This window comes from Opisthocomus hoazin, chromosome W, assembly GCF_030867145.1.
Source record: "Opisthocomus hoazin isolate bOpiHoa1 chromosome W, bOpiHoa1.hap1, whole genome shotgun sequence".
Classification (NCBI taxonomy): Eukaryota; Metazoa; Chordata; class Aves; order Opisthocomiformes; family Opisthocomidae; genus Opisthocomus; species Opisthocomus hoazin.
In genome coordinates, this window is record NC_134453.1 from 24,396,289 (window position 1) to 24,404,834 (window position 8,546).

The 8,546-nt window shown below is 44.0% G+C and overlaps 1 long non-coding RNA gene across 2 annotated transcripts; it reads left to right on the forward strand.

Annotated features, from left to right (window-relative positions):
* Positions 1-345: 345 nt before the first annotated feature.
* On the forward strand, positions 346-8,318 carry LOC142365661 (uncharacterized). 2 transcript variants are annotated; one of them, XR_012766532.1, is made up of 3 exons: positions 346-939; positions 6,998-7,576; positions 7,954-8,318. It is a non-coding gene; the product is annotated as an uncharacterized LOC142365661 (long non-coding RNA). The 2 variants fall into 2 exon arrangements; XR_012766533.1 differs by having other exon boundaries at positions 6,998-7,139; positions 7,469-8,318.
* Positions 8,319-8,546: the final 228 nt, after the last annotated feature.

Sequence of the window (8,546 nt, forward strand, 5' to 3'; positions counted from 1 at the left end):
GATGCTGCACGAGCAGCGCATGATTTTTTCCATCAGTCTGCGGCGGTGCTGCAACGACAGTTTTCATTATCTAAAGCAGATGCGCGTGCTATTGTTGCAGCCTGCCCTGACTGTGCGAGATTCACTCCTATACAGGATGGTGGTGTAAATCCTCGAGGTCTACAGCCCAGACAACTTTGGCAAACCGATGTGACCGAGTTCCCCCAGTTTGGGCGTTTGAAGCACATCCATGTCTCTGTCGATACGTGTTCGGCGGCCATCTGGGCCACAGCAGCTACTTCTACCAATGCCAAAGCAACCCAACGACATTGGGCACAAGCCTTTGCTGTGTTGGGAGTTGTGGAGGAATGGCTAGCGGAGCAAGGGCATTTCGACATAGAAAAGCTAAGTCATCAGGATCTCAAGAAGTATCGAAAACAACTAGTTTAGGAACCAATCAGGGACAAGGTTAGACTGTCCTTGTTTAGCAGATAGGCACGGTATCAGGAACTTGTGGTTACGAAGTTATGAGAAGAATCCGTTAGAACAGGATGTCGAGGCGGGACTTGACTTTTAGACTAACAGCCAATAAGGAGCTTAGCTTTTGCAATATGTATGAGCTAGTTAAGACCGCTATAAATTGTGTAACCAAACTGCAATAAACGAAGCTTGCTGATCTCTCATATTGAGTGACTGCTTCTTCCCTCCGTTCCGGCAAATGGCACGACAAATTGGCGCCCGAACAGGGACACCGGCGACCTGATAGCAGAGTCCGGAACCCCGGCGACCTGATAGCAGAGTCCGGGAGCCACGGTCGGCGGAGAAGTTTCGTGCGGTCCTGTAAGCAGCGCAGGAGGCGAAAGGGATACATTCCCCGCGCTCGGGAGCACCTAGAGAGGCTGTCCCGCCAGCCACGCGCCGCCGGAGTCTTGCAAAGGCTGCAACAGCGCACTGATTGAGGTATGAATAGACAAGCGGCGTATAATCTGCTCAAATGCTTCTTAGAGAAGCGGAGCATTGATAGAATAGATTTGAAAAAGGAACTTCCTGATCTGTTAGATTATGGCGTACTTAGGGGGGTCTTTACCGACCCCAATACGGTCTTCGAGGAGGAGGAGTGGCGAAAGCTAGGGAATAAGTTGTTTGATGCCGTTATTAACGAAGAAAAGGCAGCGAAAAAATTGATGAAACCATGGCGGGCAGTAACAAATACTCTCACCATGCATAAAGCTGAACAGCGAGTCGTTGCCGCTGCGGCCGAAAGGTGGAGTAGTGCGGCCCCTGCTGGAGTGTCCTCCACACAGCCGACGGCCCCTGATTGTCCCTTGCCCCCTTCGGTACGGACCGTAGTCGTCCCGCACAGCTCCTCTGCTGGGGCTTGGGACTTGTCCCGCCTGGGCTCTGCGTTGGAGGGCAATTCGGCGGAGCCTCCGCCGTCAGAACGGGTGACCCGGGGGAAATGGCGGCGGCGAGGAGCCCCTGGACTCCGGCAGGATGAACCCGAAGCGGAGCGGGCGCGCCGCGGAAGAGGAGAGCCGGAACAAGCCCAAGCTGCGTGACAGAATAACAAGCTTCAGAAAATCAGCAGTGAAAAAGGAGAGACCTCTCATTCAGCATCCAATTGACTCTCAACCTTCTATAAGTGAAATCCCGCTTGCCCAGGCACTTGTTGATGAGCGTTGCATGAACTTATCAGAAAAAGAAGTTATGGATCATTCACAAAAGATACAAAAAGATGTTGGGTTCTTTGGCCTAGAAGGCATAGCTAATTGGTTGGAGTTGGGAGGATGGCTCAAAGGGATAATTCAAAGTCTATTGTTGCTATTAATAATTGTTATAGTAGGGCTTGTTATATTTAGTTGTACAATATCGTGTATTAAACGGATAATAATACAAACTACACACAATATTTGGCTTGCACAAAATAAAAACGGGGGAATTGTGGAGGAATGGCTAGCGGAGCAAGGGCATTTCGACATAGAAAAGCTAAGTCATCAGGATCTCAAGAAGTATCGAAAACAACTAGTTTAGGAACCAATCAGGGACAAGGTTAGACTGTCCTTGTTTAGCAGATAGGCACGGTATCAGGAACTTGTGGTTACGAAGTTATGAGAAGAATCCGTTAGAACAGGATGTCGAGGCGGGACTTGACTTTTAGACTAACAGCCAATAAGGAGCTTAGCTTTTCCAATATGTATGAGCTGGTTAAGACCGCTATAAATTGTGTAACCAAACTGCAATAAACGAAGCTTGCTGATCTCTCATATTGAGTGACTGCTTCTTCCCTCCGTTCCGGCAAATGGCACGACAGGGAGTACCTGAACAAATTAAAACTGATAATGGCCCAGCCTACAGGTCTCAGGTGGTGGCCCGTTTCCTTCAGCGGTGGGGTGTTAAGCATGTATGGGGCACCCCATACAACTCCACCGGTCAAGCTATTGTTGAGCATTCCCATCGCTTACTAAAAGATCATTTAAATATTTTAAAAAAGGGGGGAGAGCAATCCCCGATAGACTGTCTACACAAAACCCTTTTTGTCCTGAATTGGTTGAATGTTAGAGGAGGTCATAGTGACCCCCCAGCTGTTTGGCACAGGGGAACAAACAAAAATGTCTATGACAATGATGTGGTGTTAGTAACGGTATTCCGCCCGGATAAAGGGGTTTGGGAAGGTCCAGTACGACTACTCACTTGGGGGAGGGGATATGCTTGTATTTCTACAGATAATGGACAGACGGAGTGGGTGCCGACAAAATGGATCAAAACCATCCTGAATGAACACGGAAGAAGAAGGGGAGGTGATAAAAAGACAGTGGGCCCGGTTAACAAAGATGCTACATCCTAACGATGTATAGCTGTTATCTGTACTATCTGATGAGTGTCAATATGAGTGCCTGCTTTCTAGGGCTCCGGGGTTAAGTTTTGGAGAGTGAATTATTTTGCTCCTTTCTGGTAGTAGAGTTTGGGTACCCAGGTAGGACCCTGCTCTTGAACATCAATGGTCCCAGGGATCGCAGGACCTCCAGCCGGCACCGAGGGATTCTTGGGGAGAACCTCTGATCCCTGGACCAAAAAGTTCTGAGCAGGGACTATTAATAAGACAAAGGCATTCTTCCAGTATTACTTTTGTTGCCTGCCTGCTGTCTGTTCATAAGTCTTTGTAATATTTGGATTTATGTTGAAAACTTGGTGTGCTTGTGTGTGTGTGTGTGGCCGCGACCATAAATGTGTGATTTTATGTGTTTGTTGTCATAGTGTTTGTATTTCTGTGTTCTGATGGATTTATCTGGTTTTTGTGATCCAATGGATTTGTCTGGACTAAGTAACTGCCTTTGCATCTTCTGGTTTGGTAAGTTTTCCTGGTTTTTGACTTTAGACTATTGTATCTGCATTCTGATTTATTGGGGCTGCGGAAGCATTTGATGCAGCAGGAAACAGATGGGGAATTTCTGGCTGGTTAATGTCACTAATCAAAATGTTATTGCTTATTGTTGTAATGATTATGGCAGTGATTATGTTGGTCCCGTGTATAATACGCATAACACAAAAGGCACTAGAGGTAACTGTGAAGAAAATTTTTGTGATGCAACTAACACCAATTGAGCAAATGTTTTTAAGGCAATGATAAGATAGCTTAGCTTTTTTGAAAAGAAAAAGGGGGAGATGTTGGGGTCAATGTAGCTTGAGAATTAGCACAACTAGGCTGCTTAAGCAAAACAGCATAACTGAACATGCTGCTGGAAAAGACAACTAAGAATAGCCATTGAGAAAGTTCTGATAGGGCACATGGTGTGGGTTAGCAAAACAAGATGTGTTCAAGGACGTGGAGGCAGTCTGTTGCTATTGGCATTAGTGCATAGTTACCAATCATAAGGGAATGTGGGGCATGTGAACAGCGTGTGATTTATGTCTGTAGCCTATCCGATATAAGCGTAATCATGTGTACAGATATGGTAAATGTATATAACCGCACAAGTGGGAGAATAAAGGATCCGACTGTGCATCTTACCAATGCGTGTGAGAATCGTTCCCGTCCTTTCACGGATGCTGAAACTCGGCATATAATGTTTTCTAAAATATTAGTTTCAGTAAGGTACAGTCCAAAATGATTAGGCATTTGGTAATCATGATTGAATCTCTTTAGAAATGTTGATTTTTAAAAATTTAAATCAGCTGACCAACTCATCATTCAACCTTGAATTTTATTTATTGCATATTTCCTAAGCTCAGATAGTCCTACTTCAACTGTTTAGACACAAGCAAAGATAATTCAAAGGAAATTTTTTGAAACTTGAAAGTAATAGCAAAATATGTGTTTTTAAACTCAAATATTTTATTTTTCATGCTGCTTTAAATTTGTATGTTATACTAAACACCTAATAAGCCTTTTCCGTAAAGAGGAATCAGAAGCAAGTTCCAAAGAGCTCTAGCATGCTCAAAATGGTGAATTTGTGTTATCTATCCTTGGCCACATCTTTTTAGATTATCTCCAATATTAGCTTTCCTCTCGATATTTCAGCAGGGTGGGAGACAGAAGAATATATTTTGTGAGTTTCATGTGTCAGGAATATGCAGAACTGCTGGGACTCAGCCCTTGGGGGAATTTGATTCCTATTCAGAAGTGTCTAGGACTTGAAAAAGTCAGATAGAGAAGGGGGAAGACTGACTGACAAGATACCTACTGAAAGCCATGGAAATTGGCACTTGACACAGCTAGCTACAGCTAAGACTCAGCCATGATGTTTATCTGGTCACAACTACATTTCTGTGATGCTTCATTTCACTTGTTTGTATCTTTACTGCAAATAGAAAGAGGAGGAGTATTACAGCCAGACACTGCCCTTTCCTTTTAGCTTGCTACAAGCATGCTGTATCACTTCTTGGATCCTAGGATCCATTTTTGGGGGGTAGATGGAAAGGGAAGCAAACCACCTATCCTACATACCATCAGCCACTTATCTCCCACAGTGTATGGGGCTACCCTGCTTACATAAATAATCTTAAAAGTAATTCTACCAAAACTTCATGTCTAGCCCAGTGTGGTAGGTTGACCTTGGCTAGCTGCTAGTTGTCCACCAAGCCGCTCTGTCACTCCCCCTCCTCAACAGGACAGGAGGAGAAAATAACATGGGAAAAAAAGCTCAAGACAAAGACAGGGAGATCACTCACCATTTGCTGTCACAGTCAAAACAGACTTGACTTGGGGAAAATTAATTCACATTATTGCCAATTAAAAATAGAGTAGAACAGTAAGAAACAAAAACAAAACTAAAAACATCTTCCCCCCACCCAGACTCATCTTCCCAGACTCATTTATTCCCAACTCTTCTATCTCCCCCTCCCTGAGCAGTGCAGGGGAATGGGGTTTGCTGTCAGTTCACAACACTTCATCTCTGCCTTTCCTTTCTCACACTTTTTCTCCTGCTGGAGCGTGGGGTCCCTCCCATGGGAGACAGTGCTTCACAAACTGCTCCAACATGGGTTCTTCCCACAGGCTGCAGTTCTTCATAAACTGTTCCAGCATGGGTCCTTTCCACAGGGTGCAGTCCTTCAGGAACAGGCTGCTCCAGCATGGATCCCCCATACCATCACAGGTCCTGACAGAAAATCAGCTCCAGTGTGGACTCTCCATAGGGTCACAGCTTCCTTCAGGGCATATCCACCTGCTCTGGCATGGGCTCTCCACAGGCTGTAGTGTGGATATCTGCTCTGACATGGTCCTCCATGGGCTGCAGGGGAACAACCTGCTTCCCCGTTGGCTGTATAGGAATCTCTGCTCTGGCACCCAGAGCACCTCTTCCCCCTCCTTCTTCTTTGACCTTGGTGACTGCAGAGTTGTTTATCTCACATTTTTTTCTCATTCCTCCCTCTCACAGCTGCTGCACACTTTTTTTTTTTCTTTTTTTTTTTAACCCTTTCTTAAATGTTATCAAAGAGGCACCACCAACTTCACTGATAGGCTCGGCTTTGTCGAGCAGCAGGTCCATCTTTGAGTCAACTGAAACTGTTCTCACAGAAACCACCCCTGCAGCTACTAACAAAACCTTGCCCTGTAAACCCAGTAGACCTAGCTTTCTCTGCATCTCATGCTCCACCCAAAGCTCTCCTTAGTCTGGCTTCACACCATGGCTATTGCATGCGTGCATCAGGTGGTCATACCTTGGTGGAGCTGAGAAATTTAGATTGTTATTCTATTTTTTCAATATATTTTTATTTATTATTTATATTTATTTTTATTTATTCATATAAATTTAAATTTTTAATATTTATTTTATATTTATAAATTTACTGAGAAATTTAGATTGTTATGTTAGAACATGATCCATTGCTTCTTGTGACATGCCTGCCTAAGGTCATTGCCCAGCTCCAGAAACTTTGTAAAAATCAAGTATACATTTGATACCTGTGAATGTAGCAAATGTAGCAGATGTAGCAGATGCAGATAAAAGTTATCACTTTAAGTCTCAGAATCATTGCACAACAGATTAATTAAAACCAAAGAAAGTCTTGGTTCTCTATGAATAAGGGAAGGTTGAGACTCCTACATAATCCCACTTAGCTTGGCCTTGGGAGAGCAGATGCGCAGGACCATGAAGATGAGGCTACAAAGTGACCACAAGACCATAACGAAGCAACCTTGAAGGACGTGGTATACGTGACCTTAGAACTGAGTTTGCGCAGAAGCAAAGGTCAACCAGCGGACACTGTGATGAAGAGTACGAGCCTTCACCTGAAGACCCCCGAAGACCACCTGATGGCGCCAACAGACATGCGCGAAGGACATTAACATATGTTAATGAGTTCTGGGAAAAACAATGAATATGATCAGCATTTCTCGGGAATGTAATGAATATGTATGTTAACACAGCATAAATACCTAGTAATTGTGTCTTTTTGGCACACACATTTGGGTGGAGCTATCCCCTGTGCGTCCAGCGCTGCAATAAAGAATGCCCGCTTTCTAAAACTCAAACTTAAGTTTTAGAGAGTGAATTATTTTGCCGCTTTCTGGTAACAGATTTTGGCGACCAAGGTGGGACCCTGCTCTTGAACATCGACGGATCCAAGGGATCACAGGACCTCCAACCGGCACTAAGGGATTCTCGAGGAGAACCTCCGATCCCCGGACCGAAGAGTTCTGAGCAAGGACCATCAATAAGGTAAAGGCATTCTTCCAGTATTATTTCCTGTTGCCTGCCCATCAGTTGTAGTGAAAGCTTTGCAGGGTTGGGCTGTATCCCCAGGGAGAAGGTAAAGTACCCTTCCTGAAACAGAATTGAGGGGCACATAGCCTTCCTGAAACCGAGGCTCGAGAGTTTGTCTGTTAATTGTGTATTGTTGTTGTTAACAGTTACAATTATTGTAAGTCCCTGTCTGTTTGTAAGTCTCTGTCTGTTTGTAATATTTGGATTTATGTTAAAAACTCAGCGTGCCTGGGCGTGTGCTGTTGTGACTATAATTGTGTGGTTTTGTGTGTTTGTTGTCATAGTGTTTGTAATTGTGTGATTTGTTTCTGTGACCCTGATGGATTTATTTGGCTTCTGTGATCTGACGGATTTGTCTGGATTAAGTGACTGCTTTTGCGCTTTTCGGTTTGGTAAGTTCTGCAGGTATTGACTATTTACGGGTTTTGATGTTAGACTGTTGTATTTGGACTTCGATTTATCGGGGTTGTGGTTTATAATCTCTTAAGTATGGGTGCAGGATCTTCCTGCGGAGGGGAGGGGATTTTGAAAAAGTCTCCCTTAGGATCTATATTGAAACATTGGGTGATAACTGTGAATGTAACAAATGTAACATGTAGGGGATGTTATTGTAACCAGGGTGATAAAATCAGTTGACCATAAACATGAACAGTGCTGCTATGTCCCTTGTACAGCCCTACCCACCTGGACATTAGGTCTGGGAACAGAGGGTCTAGTATCTAGGTAACCATTAACGCTAACCATAGTGGATAATTGTGTTTTTGTCAAGAGAAATGATGGAGTGTGGTTCTGTGAAACGGACTGAAGAAACTGACCAGGTTTGTCAAGATTGCCAGCCTAGTAGGTAAAAGGTAATTCCGGCAGGGGGAGATCGTGACCACCGACTCACTGACCCCCTACTCAAGTAATACCACCTACTCAAAAAGAAACAATAGAAGAGGGTGACTGAGTCTGCGCAACAATTTACGTAAGAAGCAAGAAAAGTTTACACCAGTCGCCAAAGAGAATAATACTGAATATGCATGAATAAAATAAATATGTATATTTTTGGTCTATATAAACTGCATGGAAAAGGTATGAGGTATGCATGTTTGGTGGAATTATCCCCCGTGCATCCAGCACTGCAATAAAGAATGCCTGTCTTTTAACACTACATTGGTGTTATGAGGTTTTATTCCCGGATTTTCGGTGACATTATCACTTCAGATAGTCAGGATCATTGCACAACCAAAACAAGTCTTGATTCTTTGTGAATAATTGGGACGGTTGTAAGATAAGGGACTCCTAAATAATCCCTTTAGGCCTTGGGAGAACAAGTATGCAAACTACAGAGATAAGGAGGCTGCAAGATGAACTCAAGAC